Here is a 20607-nt window from a genome sequence, read left to right on the forward strand (position 1 = left end):
CATATATGCATTAATATACAAGATATTTGTATATCTCTTTCTGCCTTATTTCACTCTGTATGACAGCATCCACATCTCTACAAATGACCCAATTTCATTCCTTTTCATGACTGAGTAATATTCCATTATATACATGTACCACATCTTCTTTATTCATTCCTCTGTTGATGGATATTTAGGTTACTTCCATGTCCTGGCTATTGTAAATAGTGCTGCAATGAACACTGGGGTGCATGTGTATTTTTGAATTACGGTTTTCTCTGGGTATATGCCCAGTAGTGGGAATGCTGGGGGACATTAGTCTTTTGATTCCCTCCTTTCTGTGTCTCAGTCTGACCACTGATGTGAGAATCACATGTTGAACAGATTGACCCTTGCTTTCACAAAACAAGGCTTTCCTCTAAAACAGGCTTCCCCCAATTTTTTTTAATGCATCACCCAGGGATCTTGTTAAAGTTCAGATTCTGATTCAATAGTCTGGGGCAAGGCCCAAGACTCTGCATTTCTGGAAAGCTACCAGGTGCTGCTGCTGTGGCTCATTGGTGAACACACTGAGTAGCCAGGCTTTAAAATCATATCATCAGAATCAAGTTCTCAGCAACCATCTCAGCCTCATACTCCCTTATAAATTGTTGAAAAGACACGAATTTTGGAGACTGTGCTCATGGGGCACACATTCATTGCTCCTACATGCACAACTGCTCCCTCTCCTCATTCCCAACTCAGGATCACTATTGATCAGTGTGTTCTCTTGCAGGAAAATGAATTGGGCTTTGGTAGAAGGGATTAGAGTAGGAAGGGCCTGACCATAGGGGCTACTACTGTCCAGGTAAGAGGAGACACCTGGATACCCTTGATGAGGGATTGCAGAAACACTTATAACATGGGATACTTGGAAGAGGTGAGATTCACCTGACTTATGGTACGATCCATCTGAGATTTATAACAATTTAAATATCAAATTAGCTAGCACACATGAACTACTATGCTAATAAGCCCTCACCACCTGCCTCGTTCCACCTCAGCCTGCAGGTAGCCTGTGAGCAGGCTTGGATCAATTAGTCAATGTAATTGAAGCCAAATATAATTATAAATTTGGGCTGTTTGAGTTTAATTTCACTAAATCACATTACGAAACTGGGGCATTATGAAGGATTACTGAGAAAAGGGAAACAGGCTTGACTAAAGCTTTCCTAGGAGCTATAATACATGTATTATTTCTTGACCTGGTACCCTTAAAAGAAGTGCAGATGCTCTAAATTCCGCCATTATTATTTATAAAAATCCCTGTGTCCTGCACACTTAGGTGTTTGTGGTCAAGCAGTTGCTAGTGAAAAAGCAAAAATGGGCTGTTACACCTGATGGAATGGGCAGCTGGTGGGTAGAAAGGGTGGGAGAGTCAGAGAGGGTGTCCAGATTTTGATGTTGACTCACAAGAAGCCATTAACAGAAATATAAAAAGAAGGCAAAGAAGTCAGAATGGGAGTGACGAGCATATACTGGATTTTCTTAATTGCTTTCATTACATAAGCAGCACTATGGATCGAATTGTGTCTCCACCTGCCTTCACAAAAAAGACGCTGAAGTCCTAACTCCCAGTAACAGTGAATGTGACCTTACTTGGAAACAGGGTCTTTGCAGATGATCAAATTAAGATAAGCTCATTAGGGTGGGCCCTAATCCAATATGGCTTTCTCCCTATAAAAAGGGGAAATTTGTGTACAGAGACAGACACACATAGAGAAAAGGTGATGTGAAGACACAGGGAGAGTGCCATCGACGAGCCAAGAAATGCCTAAGGTTACCAAAAGCCAGGAGAGAGGCAAGGAACAGATGCTCCCTCACAGCTGTTAGAAGAAACCCACACTGTCAACACCTTGATTTTGAATTTATAGCCTCCAGAACTGTGAGACAATGATTTGTTGTTGTTGTTGTCGTCACTGTTTACTCTTTATTTTTTTTAACAACTTCATTGGAGTATAATTGCTTTACAATGGTGTGTTAGTTTCTGCTTTATAACATAGTGAATCAGCAACACATATACATATATCCCCATATCCCCTCCCTCTTGTGTCTCACTCCCAACCTACCTATCCCACTCCTCTAGGTGGTCACAAACCACGGAGTTGATCTCCCTGTGCTATGAGGCTGCTTCCCACTAGCTATCTATTTTACATTTGGTAGTGTATATATGTCCATGCCACTCTCTCACTTCGTGCCAGCTTACCCTTCCTTCTTCCCGTGTCCTCAGGTCCACTCTCTATGTCTACGTCTTTATTCCTGTCCTGCCTCTAGGTTCTTCAGTACCAATTTTTTTCTTTTTTTAAGATTCCATATATACGTGTAAGCATATGGTATTTATTTTTCTCTTTCTGACTTACTTCACTCTGTATAACAGTCTCTAGGTCCATTCACCTCACTACAAATAACTCAATTTCGTTTCTTTTTATGGCTGAGTAATATTCCATTGTATATATGTGCCACATCTCCTTTATCCATTCATCTGTTGATGAACATGTAGGTTACTTCCATGTCCTGGCTATTGTAAATAGAGCTGCAATGAACATTGTGGAACATGACTCTTTTTGAATTATGGTTTTCTCAGGGTATATGCCCAGTAGTGGGATTGCTGGGTCATATGGTAATTCTATTTTTAGTTTTTTAAGGAACCTCCATACTGTTCTCCATAGTGGCTGTACCAATTTACATTCCCACCAACAGTGCAAGAGGGTCCCCTTTGCTCCACACCCTCTCCAGCATTTACTGTTTGTAGCTTTTCTGATGATGCCCATTCTAACTGGTGTGAGGTGATACCTCATTGTAGTTTTGATTTGCATTTCTCTAATGATTAGTGATGTTGAGCAGTTTTTCATGTGCTTCTTGGCCATCTGTATGTCTTCTTTGGAGAAATGTCTATTTACATCTTCTGCCCATTTTTGGATGGGGTTGTTTGTTTTTTAATATTGAGCTGCATGAGCTATTTATATATTTTGGAGATTAATCCTTTGTCCGTTGATTCGTTTGAAAATATTTTCTCCCATTCTGAGGGTTGTCTTTTCGTCTTGTTTATGTTTCCTTTGCTGTGCAAAAGCTTTTAAGTTTCATTAGGTCACATTTGTTTATTTTGTTTTTATTCCCATTACTCTAGGAGGTGGATCAAAAAAGATCTTGCTGTGATTTATGTCAAAGAGTGTTCCTCCTATGTTTTCCTCTAAGAGGTTTACGGTGTCCGGTCTTACATTTAGGCCTCTAATCCATTTTGAGTTTATTTTTGTGTATGCTGTTAGGGAGTGTTCTCATCCCGTTCTTTTACATGTACCTGTCCAGTTTTCCCAGCACCACTTATTGAAGAGGCTGTCTTTTCTCCATTGTATATCCTTGCCTTCTTTGTCATAGATTAGTTCACCATAGGTGTGTGGGGGTATCTCTGGGCTTTCTATCTTGTTCCAATGATCTATGTTTCTGTTTTTGTGCCAGTACCATATTGTCTTGATTACTGTAGCTTTATAGTATAGTCTGAAGTCAGGGATTCTGATTCCTCCAGCTTGGTTTTTTTTCCTCAAGACTGCTTTGGCTATTCGGGGTCTTTTGTGTCTCCATACAAATTTTAAGATTTTTTGTTCTAGTTCTGTAAAAAATGCCATTGGTAATTTGATAGGGATTGCATTGAATCTGTAGATTGCTTTGGGTAGTATAGTCATTTCCACAATATTGATTCTTTGAATCCAAGAACATGGTATATCTCTCCATCTGTTGGTATCATCTTTAACTTCTTTCATCAGTGTCTTGTAGTTTTCTGCAAACAGGTCTTTTTTTTATAGGTAGGTTTATTCCTAGGTATTTTATTCTTTTTGTTGCAATGGTAAATGGGAGTGTTTCCTTAATTTCTCTTTCAGATTTTTCATCATTAGTGTATAGGAATGCAAGAGATTTCTGTGCATTAATTTTGCATCCTGCTACTTTACCAAATTCATTGATTAGCCCTAGTAGATTTCTGGTACCATCTTTAGAATTCTCTATGTATAGTACCATATCATCTACAAACAGTGACAGCTTTACTTCTTTTCCGATTTGGATTCCTTTTATTTCTTTTTCTTTTCTGATTGCTGTGGCTTAAACTTCCAAAACTATATTGAATAATAGTGGTAAGAGTGGACAACCTTGTCTTGTTCTTGATCTTAGAGGAAATGGCTTCAGTTTTTCACCATTGAGAACAATGTTGGCTGTGGGTTTGTCACATATGACCTTTGTTATGTTGAGGTAAGTTCCCTCTATGCCTAATTTCTGGAGGGTTTTTATATCATAAATGGGTGCTGAATTTTGTTGAAAGCTTTTTCTGCATTTATTGAGATGATCATATGGTATTTCTTTTTCAATTTGTTAATATCATTTATCACGTTGATTGGTTTGTGTATATTGAAGAAGCCTTGCATTCCTGGGATAAACCTCACCTGATCATGGTGTATGATCCTTTTAATGTGCTATTAGATTCTGTTTGCCTGTATTTTGTTGCAGATTTTTGCATCTATGTTCATCAGTGATATTGGCCTGTAGTTTTCTTTCTTTGTGACATTTTTGTCTGGTTTTGGTATCAGGGCGATGGTGGCTTTGTAGAACGAGCTTGGAGTGTTCCTCCCTCTGCTACATTTTGGAAGATTTTGAGAAGGAAACGTGTTAGCTCTTCTCTAAATGTTTGATATTATTTGCCTGTGAAGCCATCTGGTCCTGGGCTTTTGTTTGCTGGAACATTTTTAATCACAGTCTGAATTTCAGTGCTTGTGATTGGTCTGTTTATATTTTCTATTTCTTCCTGGTTCAGTCTCAGAAGGTTGTGCTTTTCTATGAGTTTGTCCATTTCTTCCAGGTTGTCCATTTTATTGGCAGATAGTTGCTTGTAGTAATCTCTCATGATGATTTGTATTTCTGCAGTGTCAGTTGTAACTTCTGTTTCATTTCTAATTCTATTGATTTGAGTTCTCCCTTTTTTTCTTGATGAGTCTGTCTAATGGTTTATCAGTTTTGTTTATCTTTTCAAAGAACCAGCTTTTAGTTCTATTGATCTTTGTTATCATTTCCTTCATTTCTTTTTCATTTATTTCTGATCTGATTTTTATGATTTCTTTCCTTCTGCTAACTTTGGGGTTTTTTGTTCTTCTTTCTCTGATTGCTTTAGGTGAAAAGTTAGGTTTGAGATGGTTTAGGATTGAAAGTTAGGTCTGTTTGAGATGTTTCTTGTTTCTTGAGATAGGATTGTATTGCTATAAACTTCCCTCTTAGAACTGCTTTTGCTGCATCCCATATGTTTTGGATTGTCATGCTTTCATTATCAATTGTCTCTAGGTATTTTTTTGATTTCCTCTTTGATTTCTTCAGTGATCTCTTGGTTATTAAGTAGTGTATTGCTTAGCCTCCATGTGTTTGTAATTTTTACAGATCTTTTCCTGGAATTGATATCTAGTCTCATAGTGTTGTGGTCAGAAAAGATACTTGATACAATTTCAATTTTCTTAAATTTATGAAGGCTTGATTTGTGACCCAAGATATGATCTCTCCTGGAGAATGTTCCAAGAGCACTTGAGAAGAAAGTGTATTCTGTTGTTTTGAGATGGAATGTCCTATAAGTATCAATTAAGTGCATTTATTTAATGTGTCATTTAAAGCTTGTGTTTCGTTATTTATTTTCATTTTGGATGATCTGTCCATTGGTGAAAGTGGGGTGTTAATGTCCCCTACTATCGTGTTACTGTCAATTTCCCCTTTTATGGCTGTTAGCATTTGCCTTATGTATTGAGGTGCTCCTATGTTGGGTGCATAAATATTTACAATTGTTATATCTTCCTCTTGGATTGATCCCTTGATCATTATGTAGTGTCCTTCCTTGTCTCTTATAATAGTATTTATTTTAAAGTCTACTTTGTCTGATGTGAGAATTGCTACTCCAGCTTTTTTTTGATTTCCATTGGCATGGAATATCTTTTTCCATCCCCTCACTTTCAGTCTCTATGTGTCCCTAGGTCTGAAGTGGTTCTCTTGTAGACAGCATATATATGGGTCTTGTTTTTGTATCCATTCATACAGTCTATGTCTTTTGGTGGGAGTTTTAATCCATTTACATTTAAGGTAATTATCGATATGTATGTTCCTATTACCATTTTCTTAATTGTTTGCATTTGTTATTGTAGGTCTTTCCCTTCTCTTGTGTTTCCCACCTAGAGAAGTTCCTTTAGCATTTGTTGTAATGCTGGTTTGGTGGTGCTGAATTCTCTTAGCTTTTGCTTGTCTGTAAAGGTTTTAATTTCTCCATCAAATCTGAATGAGATCCTTGCTAGGCAGAGTAATCTTGGTTGTAGGTTTTTCCCTTTCATCACTTTAAATATGTCCTGCCACTCCCTTCTGGCTTGTAGAGTTTCTGCTGAACGATCAGCTGTTAACCTTATGGTAATTCCTTTGTATGTTATTTGCTGTTTTTCCCTTGCTTCTTGTAATATTTTTTTCTGTGTATCTAATTTTTGATAGTTTGATTAATATGTGTCTTGGAGTGTTTCTTCTTGGAGTTAACTTGTATGGGACTCTCTGCATTTCCTGGACTTGATTGACTATTTCCTTTCCCATATTAGGGAAGTTTTCAACTATAATCTCTTCAAATATTTTCTCATTCCCTTTCTTTTTCTCTTCTTCTTCTGGGACCCCTATAATTCGAATGTTGGTGTGTTTAATGTTGTCCCAGAGGTCTCTAAGACTACCCTCTATTCTTTTCATTCTTTTTCCTTTATTGTGCTCTGCAGTAGTTATTTCCACTATTTTATCTTCCAGGTCACTTATCTGTTCTTCTGCCTCAGTTATCCTGCTATTGATTCCTTCTAGAGAATTTGTAATTTCACTTATTGTGTTGTTCATCATTGTTTGTTTGGTCTTTGGCTGTTTTAGGTCCTTGTTAAACGTTTCTTGTATTTTCTCCATTCTATTTCCACGATTTTGGATCATCTTTACTATCATTACTATGAATTCTTTTTCAGGTAGACTCTATTGCTTCTTCATTTTTTTGGTCTGGTGGGTTTTTATCTTGCTCCTTCATCTGCTGTGTGTTTTTCTGTCTTCTCATTTTGCTTAACTTACTGTGTTTGGGGTTTCCTTTTCACAGGCTGTTGGTTCATAGTTCACGTTGTTTTTGGTGTCTGCCTCCAGTGGCTAAGTTTGGTTCAGTGAGTTGTGTAGGCTTCCTGGTGGAGGGGACGAGTGCCTGTGTTCTAGTGGATGAGGCTGGATCTTTTCTTTCTTGTGTGCACAGTACGTCTGGTGGTGTGTTTTGGGGTGTCTGTAACCTTATTATGATTTTAGGCAGCCTCTCTGCTAATGGGTGTGGTTGTGTTCCTGTCTTGCTAGTTGTTTGGCACAGGGTGTCCAGCACTGTAGCTTGCTGGTTGTTGTGTGGAGTTGGGTCTTAGCGTTGAGATGGGGATCTCTGGGAGAGCTTTCGTAATTTGATATTATGTGGAGTTGGGAGGTCTCTGGTGAACCAATGTTTTGAACTCAGCTCTCCTACCTTAGAGGCACAGGCCTGACACCTGGCTCGAGAACCAAGACCCTGTCAGCCACACGGCTCAGAAGAAAAGGGGGGAGGAAAGAAAGAAAGAAGTAAAATAAAAAGAAATAAAGTTATTAAAATAAAAAAATTATTAAAAATTAAAAAGTAATAAGAAAAAGAAAGAAGAGAGCAACCAAACCAAAAAAACAAATCCAACAATGATAACACGCTCTAAATTTATACTAAAACAAACAAACAATAAGAAAATGGACAGACTGAACCCTAGAACAAATGGTAAGAACAAAGCTATACAGACAAAATCACACAAAGAAGCATACACATACACACTTACAAAAAGAGAAAAAGGAAAAAATATATCTGTGTATTAAAAAAAAGAGGGAGCGACTAAATCAATAAACAAATCTACCAATGATAATAAACTCTAAATACTAAACTAAGATAAACATAAAACCAGAAACTGGTCAGTGCCATACAGCAAACCCCAAGTCTACAGTTGCTCCCAAAGTCCACCACCTCAATTTTGGGATGATTCGTTGTCTGTTAAGGTGTTCCAAAAATGCAAGATACATCAAGTTGATCGTGGGGATTTAATCCGCTGCTCCTGAGGCTGCTGGGAGAAATTTCCCTTTCTCTTCTTTGTTCACACAGGTCCTGTGGTTCGGCATGTAGGTCGCCTGAGGGCATCTGTTCCCTGCCCTGACAGGTAGAGGTGAAAGTAGCAGCTGATTAGGGGGCTCTGGCTCACTCATGCCGGAGGGGAGGGAGGGGTATGTAATGCGGGACGAGCATGCGGCTGCAGAGGCCAGAGTGATGTTCCAACAGCGTGAGGCACACCGTGTGTTCTCCCGGGGAAGCACGGGACCCTGGCAGTGGCGAGCTGCACAGGCTCCCGGGAGGGGAGTTGTGGATAGTGACCTGTGCTTGCACACAGGCTTCTTAGTGGCTGCAGCAGCAGCCTTAGCGTTTCATGCCCATCTCTGGGGTCCGTGCTGATAGCTGTGGCTCGCGTCCATCTCTGGAGCTCGTTTAGGCGGTGCTCTTAATCCCCTCTCCTCACGTACCCACAACCAATGGTCTCTTGCCTCTTTGGCAGCTCCAGACCTTTTCCCGGACTCCCTCCCGGCTAGCCGTGGCGCACTAGCCCTCTTCAGGCTGTGTTCATGCAGCCAACCCCAGTCTTCTCCCTGGGATCCGACGGAAGCCCGAGCCTCAGCTCCCAGCCCCGCCCACCCCGGCGGGTGAGCAGACAAGCCTCTCGGGCTGGTGAGTGCTGGTCGGCACTGATCCTACGTGCAGGAATCTCTCTGCTTTGCTCTCCGCACCCCTGTTGCTGTGCTCTCCTCCGTGGCTCTGAAGCTTCACCCCTGCCACCCGCAGTCTCCACCAGTGAAGGGGCTGCCTAGTGTGTGGAAACCTTTCCTTCTTCACAGCTCCCTCCCACTGGTGCAGGTCCCGTCCCTATTCTTTTGTCTCTGTTTTTTCTTTTGCCCTACCCAGGTACGTGGGGAGTTTCTTGCCTTTGGGGAAGTCTGAGGTTTTCTGCCAGTGTTCAGTAGGTGTTCGGTAGGAGTTGTTCCACATGTAGTTGTATTTCTGATGTATTTGTGGGGAGGAAGGTGATCTCCACGTCTTACTCCTCCGCCATCTTGAAGGTCTCCCGACAACGATTTTCTGTTGTTTACTACATGCAGTTTGTTATGGCAGCCCCAGGAAACTCATACGAGCATTATATGTAACTATACAAAAAAAAAAATCCAACACTAGTGAAGTATGAAGTACAGAAATAAAAGGGGAAACTCTTGTCCTTATCAGATAGTCTGAAGGGGTTGGTATTTCAGGACTTTTTCTATGTACCTAAAAATATGTTTGTTGTAAAAATGAGATTACACCATAAATATTATTCTTTAACTTTTTTTTTCATTCAGTAAATATATTGTGGACATTCTCCCACAGCAGTCCATATAGATCTGCTCCTTCATTTTAATGGCTACATGAATTTCATTGTATTATCATGTGATTTACCGTACACATTTAGGGGAAGTGGAAACAATTCTGCAATTAATTTATTTATTCAAATATCCCTATACTCTTCTGAGAGTGTTGTTCCAGGATGGATTATAGAAGTAGAATTGCCAAGTCAAATGTTCTTGTGCTTAAGAGCTTGATAAGAATTTTCAAATGCCCTTTAAAAATTTTGCAACTACCCTCCAGTTGTGGTATGAGATTGCCCTTTCTCCACACTCTTTTCCACATATATATTATCAATTTCTTTAAATTTTTGCCAACATAAAAGAAAGAGAATCTCATTATTTTTAACACTATATGTCCATGGTCACTAGTAAGATTGAGAAACTTTTCATATTTTTGGCCATTTGAAGTTCTTATTTTGAGAACTGCCTACTCATGCCTTACTAGCTTTCTTTTTTGCTATTGATTAAGTATTTTTATGTTTGGGATAGTAACAAATAGCCAAGATGAATATTTTCTCCCATATCTATTAATTTTAGTCTATTAAATATATGGCAAGGTATTTTCTCCCATCATAATGTTTTGTGAACTTCTGTAATAGTGTCTTCTGCCTCTAGTACGTTTAATCTGAGAGTAGTCGCATCTGCTAATCTTTTAATTTGTGATATTTACATTTTATGTCATAGGGTTTAAACAGATACATACAGAGGCAAAGGCATACTTGCATACTTCTTAAATGTGTAACTACTTGTTCTATATTTAAGGAACTGAAGGCATTAGACCAGGTGGTACAGGGACAATTATCATGTAGAATGGTGTTAGAAATTAGAGAAAATGTAGTATAGGGTAGTGCCAGAATGGTGATTTCTCTGGTTGAGGCAAATCACAGTTTACCTAATCTGTATAGTGTATATTAATAATCCATTCTTTAATGTCATTGGATACACGTATTGAAGATATGTACTGAGAAAGTTACCCCATATTCCCCTTTCTCAAATGAGGGGCTGGGAGGAAAGGATCTACTACTACCTACTGTCACCAGTTAGCAACAAGCATAACGTTTATATCAGCCCGTATAGTAAACTGGGATCTTATAAACTAAAATATGTAAGTAAAATCCATGTACATATTAAAATGAGAGTGATAGAATGATGAGTACAACAAAAGTGCAATGTTATTAAGAACGAAAGAGTTAAAGTTAGCAGCCAGTGCCACAATGTCTGTGGCAGCTGCAGACACAACAAAATGACTGTTAGTGTGAACATCTGGCTCACTGTCCATACCTCTAGTTACTGGAATTGAGATATCACTGCTGCCAGTCAGACACAACCAAGCTCCTTTGCTCTCAATTTATATTCATCATGCAACCTTCAGCTCCTAATTTTGTTTTCTAAGTAGATTGCCCTACTGGGAAGGCAGTGCTCAAATTAACCAGTATCAATATTCTGATTAGCTTGGCACATATGTGTCTCTTTGTGAATTATTCAGTCCTTTAGTAAAGGAGGTGATGTGTTGCATCATCTTTTTTTTTTTTTTTTTACTCTGCAAATTTTTCCCATAGTGACTGGTTCATTTGGTAGGGAGAAGTTTACAAGTTAAGTCATGCCATGTCCCGTATGGTCCATTATGTGCCTCTATCATTCATATGCCTCTATCACCTATTATTCTGTCCTTATGCTAACAAACGTTGAATAGCTTTTCTTTTTCTTACTTTTACACAGCATTCTGTGTAACACATATGTGCTGGAGATTACTGTGAAAGAAAGTAGAGAAGAGAGAGAAGGGTCATGCAGGACAGAGGAGATGAAGCACTTCATAGTTTATCAAGATATGAAAACTTGCACCTAGTTTTTTATGTATTGGAAATACATAAATAATAATTCTTGGTCTCGTGATTGGGGGCCCCATAAGCAGCTTTACCAAGGCCTAAGAAAATGTGGCCCAATAAAAAATTCCTACATCTGCAGAACTGAGATACTTTCTGGTCCTTTGAGAACCCTCATAAATGCCCTACTTCACCCCAAAGGTACTGTGAGTAATTGGCCTGGTAAATAATACATGTGAATATTCACAAGTGGAGGCAAACCAGTGATTTGAGGTTATTTGATGTATGGAAACAAGTGATTGGTGAAGACTGTAATGTGAACAATCTTGAAGGCTGAGAAAGGGAGGTAAGATGCACAGAGGAAGGACATTTCATTGTTTCAACAAAAATTTTTTGAGCACTTACTATATGCCAGGTACTGCTTTAGGCATTTGGGATACAACAACGAGCAATAAAAATCTAACTTCTTCCCCTCTTAGAACTTAATTCTGGCAAAAGAGACAGACAATAAACAACTGACATATTAAATAAGTAGATTACATGAGGCGATACATGCTACGCAAAAAACATTGTAGAGCAAGGTAAGTGGGATCAGGAGTGTCGAGTGGGGGTGGGTGATTGAGATTTTTAAGTAGGCTGGTGGTGGGGAAGAGGGGCCCACTAAGAAGACACACTGGAATGAACACTTGATGGAGGTGAGAAAGGGAGACTTTTGGGTATGTGGAGGCAGAACATTCCAGGCCCGAGAGCCACAAATACAAGACTGCTGCATAGCTGTGAATATGAAAATGTTAAAAACAAACAAACTGTTCTGCAAAAATCCCCAGTCTCCCTGTGCTGGCTGAAGAGGTAAAGGTATACACTTACCCACCCAAGTAATGGATGGTTATTCCTAGAGTTTTAGATCACATGCAGAGACTAAAAAGAGCAAGGGTATTCGGTGACTGATAGTGAAAAGGATCACCTGACAGCTGTGTACTTGCAGGGAAAGAAGACAGGTGGCCATGGAGGGGCCTCTTGATGGACTTTTAATGAGCAATTTAGCTTTTATCTTATGGAAAGTGAAACTCACTCCAGTCCAATATGGTCTGCCAAGAAGATCCTGCTAGAAAGCATTTTGATGGATTGCTGGGGGTGAAGTTTTAGGTAGCCAAAGGGAAGATGTTACAATCACCTTAGTTGAGAGGACCACAGTGGAAGTGGAGGTCATGGATGAATACATGATGCCAGAGGATGCCATGGGTCACTCACATCACCTGTTATTTTGCAGCCTGAGATAAGACTTTGGCAGGAGACTGGGTGGAATGACAAGGTCCCCCAGACCACACCTGCTCTGCCCCATCCTTCTGTGATTTCTGGCTAGTTACAGAATCAGCGGGGCTCAGTTTCTGCATCTGTAGAATTGGGAAATAACACCTGGCCCACTTACTCCACAGGGCTTTTGTGAGAATCAAATGAGGTAACAGAGAAAACTGTCCTGTAAGTAATCAAATGCTCTCCAAACAGAAGATATTATTATTCTCAAGGCTTTTATTCTCATCAAATTCCTGATATAACATTTGATTCCCTTTAGTTCACACCTGGAAATAATCTGCATTTTCAGAATGAAAGTAACCTCAGTCCTGCTGGTTTACTGTCCAATCCACAAAAGCTGTTTATGGCCAAAGGGTAGGCAGAAGGTTCAGAAGAAAATCTAGTACCGCCGTATAGGTTAAGAAGCAGCATAGGAAGAAAATCCAGGCTCTACCTCTTTTTCTTCTAGAACAGAAATAAAAGGGTGCCATGTCTTTGTGTGGGGGAAATCTTCCAGCATCTGCTCCCAGATTTTAATTTTTCTGTGGCTCAGGAGAAGACAGGCTGCTAGGCTGGGTTCACCTTTGCCCTAGCTCTCATCTTCTGGGTTCTTATCAGACGTGAGCTTGGCCAGGTGATCTCGGCTGCAGGCTTGCCTTTCTCCTGCACTGCTGATTTCCTGTTTGCCCATAATTCTCAAGGTCAGACCTTCCCATGCAATGCTGAAGCTGACAACTCTAATCTCTCAAGCAAACAGGTTATTTTGCTACAAAACCTCACAAAGAAAGGGGAGGGACATTTCTCTTGGCTTGAAATTTTAAGCTACTTTGAGTCCAAACTCACAGAGCGTCTCTATGATTTTCTTTGAGGGGGCCTAAGGGCAAAAAAGAAGGGCTGGCTCTTATTGAATATCCCCATTTCTGGCCTCAGTCAGACCACTCAAAAAACCCTCCCTCCAACTTTTATCAGCTTTAACCTGGCACAGACATGTGGTGTGTGAAAGGATGTAGGTTGTTATTCAGTGCCTCTGGCATATCATGTTAAGATGAAAAACATAAGTTTGCTACTTTAAGGGGAACTGTCAGTCCAAGGTCATCATTCCCCAGCAGGCCACAGAAAGAGCCACACCACAAATAATGTTCTGGGTGTGGGACAAGCATCTGGTTAGTGTCTCCATTTGGGAGAAGCAAAGAGAACAGCATTTCCTCCAAATACCAGATCAATCATTTAGGGGCAATTCATCTTCTACTAAAATGATCTCAAGTTCACGACTAATAAGACCACAGCTGCCTTTTTATGGTTGAGTTACCCACACACAACTCGGCACCATATTCTAGGTCAGGTCACAACTGCGTAATAGGCCTCAAACTTGGCAATTTCATGTTCTTCTGTCTTCTTCTTGCCCAACCCACACTGAATTACACACTGACCAACGCTCCCCTGGAGTCACATGGAATGAGGATTTGGCTCTAAATCTCCAAATTTGCAGCCCAAATGGAGGCCTCCCTGGGCCAACTAATCTTTTCCATTTCACTTCCAGAGGGCTGCCATGCTCTTTCCAGAGCCCTACACAGAATTCACTAGGCTGCATTTTCCTGTTGATGGTCCAGGTTATGCATATATAGATAGGGGAATCACAGATGGCCCTTAAACTATAAAGTTACCCCCCAATTCAAGAGAAAAATGAGACTCATTTGTTTACAGAATGAACTTGAACTGCAAGGAGCACAGAGGGAAACAGATCTTAGGAAGAGAGAAGGAAAAGAGTAAATAAAATTTTGTCTTTGTTTCCCCTCTTTTCAAAATCAATTTTGCCAAATTGTTAATTATCCTTGAAAGGATGTGAAGTGCAGTAAGGAGGAAGTCAATGTTAGCATTTCAGATATCCTGGCATATGTCTCGTGCGGTCTCTGGGACATCCAAGATGACATGGACTGACACGTTGCTCCAAGCACTGCTCTACATTACAATTATATTTGTGTAACTGATCCATTCCTGGCATGTAAAGCCCTGACCTCCGGGTGCTGAGGGATTAAAATATCAGTCACAGGGTTTAAACTGTTGTCCTTATGTAGGTGGATGTTAACTTCTATTTGGCTGTGTCCCTGGACTTTTAGTTTGCTTAAGCAATGTAACACTCGAGTCAAATAGTGGTCTGAGGACTCATTGGGGTTCACTGCTCTCCTTCCTGCCTCCTGATTTGTATCTCATATTCGTACATTACACCATTAGCACTCCACACTGGGACAACTACTATAGCCATGTATACATGCAGAGCTGAGCACAGTGTCACTTACAAAAAGATGCTGAGTGGGACTTCCCTGGTGGTGCAGTGGTTGAGAGTCCGCCTGCCGATGCAGGGGATGCGGGTTCGTGCCCCGGTCCGGGAAGATCCCACATGCCGCGGAGCGGCTGGGCCCATGAGCCATGGCCGCTGAGCCTGCGCGTCTGGAGCCTGTGCTCTGCAACGGGAGAGGCCACAACAGTGAGAGGCCCGCGTACTGCAAAAAAAAAAAAAAAGATGCTGAGTGAATGACACTGAGATGCTTACACTCTTCTTCTTGGGTCCCATCTTTATCAAGAATCCATCCTGCACGTTCCCACTAGATTTCTTTTCCTTAAAAGTCTGTAATGATGTACAGTGGCTTAGCTTTGTGTTATTTGCCTAAGGATAGCTTCATTCAAATCTTTGACCAAAATAATGAATAAGAAGACATCACAGAGCTCTGTGATGTTTCACTACAGATGTTCTAATTTCCACCTAAACATGTAGATCCAGCCTCTGTGGGTTTTTTTTGTTTGTTTATAAGAATCTCAATCAAAATTAATTCAATGTGAATTTATGAATATTCAGAAACTTGAATAAAAGAGGAAAACATTGTTCCAACCTTCAAAGAACTTCCAATCAGATGAGGGTATGTGTGTGTGTATCAGATTCAGGCGGGGGTAAGGGATAGGGGGAGTTGGGGAGGTGAGGGGCAGGGGAAGTGTTTAGGTGAGTATATAAATAGCCACAGTTTACCAAAGAAGTGCAAAGTGCCTCAAGGTTCAAGAGAGGGAAAGGTTATGTTTGATTGAGGAAGTTCAGAGCAGCTTTCTGAAGCAACATATGCCTGCTTCCCACATCACTTCTGATCATCACTCCCATGACTTTCCTCCACAATGTTTTTTTTTTGGAGGTTCTGACCAACAGCTTATTTCAGCCTTTCCCTTTCCTGACCACAGCACCCACCTGGCCATTCTTCCACCTTCAGCACTTAGCAGATCTTCTCTCTCTTTTACCAGCTATCCTCCTCAAAACCTCTAACAATCATGTTGCTAACGTTGTAGTATGCTACTATCCACTCCAAACTCATTTACCCACTTAAAGATTCATACCTTTGCCTTCATCACCACTTGAAATTGTTCCACTCCAATAATGCAGACTTTGACATTTCTGTTGTATGATGCCCCTCACCCCTCTTTCATTTCTCTTATCATTTTACATTTAACAAAATTTTTTCTTGTCCACACTGTCATCTTCATTCTGTCCCTTTATCCTTCACCATCTTCTACAACCTCCACCCCAATTTTGTCCTTAGTTATTTTCTTCCTTAGCCTGGAGTTTCTGGTTAGCCTATTAAACAATGCATGTTCTTGCCAGGTAGAATCCCTTGACCTGCTGCCATTATATCTCTGTCAACCTTCAACTGCCTTGCTTCAGTGAGGGCTCCATATCTACACTTCCAATCCTTTTATTCATCTCTTGAAGACTTGGTGAAACATTTCCAATATCTATGTTTCAGATCTTTACTCCTCTCCTCAAAATTCCCAATATCACCTTTAAGAAAGAATCTTTCCTCTCAACTCTTTGAAGAGATGGAGACCAAAGCTGTTCCATAGAATCTCCTATGCTGATATAAACATTCTATATTTGCACTATCCAATATGGTAGCCACTGAGCACGTACAGCTATTGAACACTGAAAATGCGGCTAGTGAGACTGAGGTACTGAATTTTAAATTTTATTTAATTTTAATTAAAATTTAAATAGCAACACCTAGCTTATGGTTACACTATTGGACACCATATAGACAGCATTGTCCAACAGAAATATAATAGTTTCATAAATAACTTCAAATTGTCTAGTAACTACATTAAAAAAGTAAAAAAAGTAGAAATTAATTTTATATAACTAATAATATTGTTTTCATATAATTAATGTATTTTATTCAACCAAATACTTGAAAGTCTTATCATTTTAATATGTAATCAATATAAAATTATTAATGAGATATTTTAATATTGAAACCAAGCTTTCTATATCTGATATATATTTTATGCTTCTAGCACATCTCAATTCAGATACTAAATTTTCATGGAAAATATTTTATCTGTGTTAGATTTCATAAAATTTACATAGATTGAAAACATAGATTCACATACCAGGTTGTTCCAAACATATTTAAAAGTTTTCCATTAACTTAATCAAGTATCAACTTTTTGTTTTCAATTTCAATTAATTAAAATTAGATAAAATTAAAAATTTATTTCCTCAGTCACATTGGCTACATTTCAAGTGCTCAATTGCCAAATGTGGCTAGTGGCTGCCATATAGGATAGTGCAGAAAGGATGGTTTGATGCTCTCTCCAGCCTTAAGTCTCTCAATATCTTGGGTCTTGCTCTTCCTTCACTAGGTTGTCTAAGGAGGTAGCATCTTGCTTAACCACCCTCATCCCCACTGCTTCTCTAAACCTTCCCTACCAACCTCAGGAGTTTATTTAAATTTACTAATCCCCATGGCCCCCTTCTTATTCCCATCAATGTTTCCTCCTTGTCGTGATTCCTTCTCCTTTTTGTACTAGTGGCTCTACAGGCCAACAGCATCAGCATCACCTGAAAACTTGTTAGAAGTGTAATTCTCAGCTTCACCCTACACTTACTGAATGAGAAACTCTATGGGTGGGGCCTGGCTATCTGTGTTTTCACAGGCCCTCTAGGTCAGGGGTCCCCAATCCCTGGGCCACACAGCAGGAGGTGAGTGGCAGGCGAGTGAGCAAAGCTTCATCTGCCGCTCCCCATCGCTCCCTATTGCTGGCATTACCGCCTGAACCATCCCTCCCCCCGCCCCCATCCATGGAAAAGTTATCTTCCACGAAACAGGTCCCTGGTGCCAAAAAGGTTGGCGATCGCTGCTTTAGGTAATCCTGATCCATGCTACAGTTTGAGAACCACTGGTTTATAGAAAAGTGTACTTGAAAGACACACTAAAACTAATAAAAGTGTATAGAGTGGTGGCAGGAGACAAAGTGGATGGAAAGAAGGATAGAAGTGAGTTTTCTTTTTAATATTGTTATGATTGTGGAATCATTTAAATGTTCAACTAAAATTTTCTTAAAAAGAGGAGAATATTTACAATACACTGATGGGCTCTTCCCCACCCCCATTTTGTTCCATTTGGTTTTGGGTGGGGCTTGGACTTTAGTAAATTTTAAAAGCTCTCCAGGTGATTCTATAAAATAGACAATTCAATACTTTTTAGTATTCTTACAGAGTTGAGCAAACATCACCTCAATCAATTTTATAACACTATCATCACCACAAAAAAAAAAAACCCATACCTACTAGCAGTCACTCCAACTGCCCACCAAACTCCCTCCAGACTTTTATTATTTTTTAGATTTCTCGGACTTAGATTATTTCTTATTTTGTAACAAGCAGTTTAAGAAATAATGCCATTAACCATGATATATTTACATAAAATATATTTTTCAGACATTCACATTAATTTTGGCAATAATAAAATAAGTCTCTGGGTCATAGTTACTTCCCTAGGCCTAAAACTTTTTTTTAACTTTTCAGAATATGTAGAGTATGCGAAATTTTTGCAAACAATAGTCAAAGCTGCTTTTAACTTGGAGATGACTGGATCCTCACTGTAGAGAGAAAAGGATCTCCTTATTCCCAACTACTAGTAATAGGTCCAAATTTACACAGAAGTAAGTGAGGGAATGCTGAATGAAAGGCCTCCGCCCAAACCAAAAAAAAAAAAAGGGGAAAAAATGGAGTCCAGAAACTTCCTTTGACTCAGACTATGCTGAGTATCCTAGAAAAGGGCAGAGGAAAGCCACTAGGACAAACAAAAGACTGGAATATTTAACTCAGCCTTGACGGGAACTTTCCAAACAGCGCCTTCCTTGATGTCCTAGGGCCAGAGGATGATAAGATGGTTTGTGGGCTCTGGCTGGTGCCACAGGGATGAGAGGTTGCACATGCACTCCCACCCTCCCCACTCGTCTCTGAGGATGGCTTTGTTCTTCCCAGCCCTCGGGGCTTGTGTTCTGCTGGAGGCTAGGACTAGACATATCAATTTCAATGACAATCATCCTCCTAAAATGCATGTGTGCGCGTGTGCGCGCACACCCCCCCCACCCCCCCACACACATACACACACGTTATTTCTCTTGATTTCCTCCCTAGCTCTGAAATGTAAGTTTTAAAGAAAAAGGAAAAAAGATAAGGGTGAGAGAAGAAAAAAACTATATCGTCTGGGAAGTTCAATGATGACCCTAGAACCATCTCTTAACCCATGCCAGGGAGTTTGCTTCCAAAACTATATGTACATAAAGAAATATATTTCCTCAGAGCATGCACCAGGAAGGTTAACGCAGGCTGTGGCATAAAGAATCTTGAGAGGAAAGATATAATAGATATCTTGGGAGGGAAGGGAAATACCACATGCAATGAAATGAAATGAGAAAGGAGGGTGGTAGAGGGAAAAGGAAAAAAATCCCTAGCTAATAACATGTTCTTTCCTTCCTTCCTAACACAATGACACACATGACTTAATGAAGCCAGTGAGTTCTGAGACTGATGTAAAAGTTCCAAAAAAAATACTCCTCAGCAAAGGCCCCTGGGTAAATGGTGTCATTTCTAATTTCTCCAGTTCCCGTGATTTAGAGCAGACCCAGGATCTGAAATTCACACCAGCTCTTTGTGCACCAGGGTCCGGGGCAGCCAGGGCCCAGGCCTGGGGAGCAGCAACACAGACTTCCTATGTGATTTCACCACCGCAGCCCTGCTTTGTCTCACATTTAAAATAATTTGCCAGGTAAAAATAAACTTCTCAGAATCACAGAGTGAAAAATGTACTTAACAATTCAATCCCTGTAAGTTTGGGATTGACAGAGAAAGTGCAGCCGAGGCTAATTAAATTACCCAACATGTATTTGAATGGTGGTTTCACTGGTGAGTTTATTAATTCACATCGTTATCATTGTTATTATTACTGCAACTCTGTAAATTATGCTTTTCATGAGATAGTGAAATGTGCAAGTGAAACGTGCAGGCTCTTAGCTCTCAGACATACCCTGATTAGCTGTTGGTTTCTCTCCTGAGTACCATTCTTAGAAAGCAAACTTCATTTGTCATAAGTCCCATGTCCCCAGATGGCATGTTCTGAGTTATTTTTGTGTACTACTTTTTGGAAATAATTAAAATCTACCAGTACTTTTCACTTTCCCTAAGCTTTTTCCAGTAATTCTCACGATAGAAATAAGTATGGTTCATGACGCCAGCTCCTTGCAGGGTAGTTTCCCTACAATCAGCTGATTTGCAAAACTCAGACTCCAGGTTTAAATCCAGTGGAATCAGAACTGCTCTTTATTCCTTAGGGGCAATTTATGGTACACATATAGGAGTTTTTGCAGTCCATGTCTTTAAAGATTAATTGCCAATTGTATATATGCTCATTTGCCCCCAAATTTGGGGCAAATTTGAGAAGACAACTGAAATGAGCAAAATTTAACTATAAAATATATTAGGCAAGCATGCCAAGTCTTTTTGATTCAAGAAGCGTCTCCCCTTGTGAAAGATGATTCCTAACTCTGGGATAAAACAATTTTGACTCCTAGGCCATGCTCCTCAAAGTGTGGTCTCTGGACCAACAGCACAGGCATCACCTGGAGCTTATTAGAAATGCAGAATCTCAAACCA

General features: G+C 40.0%; 1 long non-coding RNA gene across 1 annotated transcript in view; it reads right to left on the reverse strand.

Annotated features, from left to right (window-relative positions):
* Positions 1-15129, reverse strand: part of LOC125965405 (uncharacterized) — a 128857-nt gene extending 113728 nt beyond the window's left edge. The window contains exon 1 of the long non-coding RNA XR_007479240.1: positions 14930-15129. This is a non-coding gene — a long non-coding RNA (uncharacterized LOC125965405). The remainder of the gene's footprint in view (positions 1-14929) is intronic.
* Positions 15130-20607: the final 5478 nt, after the last annotated feature.

The sequence above is a fragment of the Orcinus orca genome, chromosome 9, assembly GCF_937001465.1.
Source record: "Orcinus orca chromosome 9, mOrcOrc1.1, whole genome shotgun sequence".
Classification (NCBI taxonomy): domain Eukaryota; kingdom Metazoa; phylum Chordata; class Mammalia; order Artiodactyla; family Delphinidae; genus Orcinus; species Orcinus orca.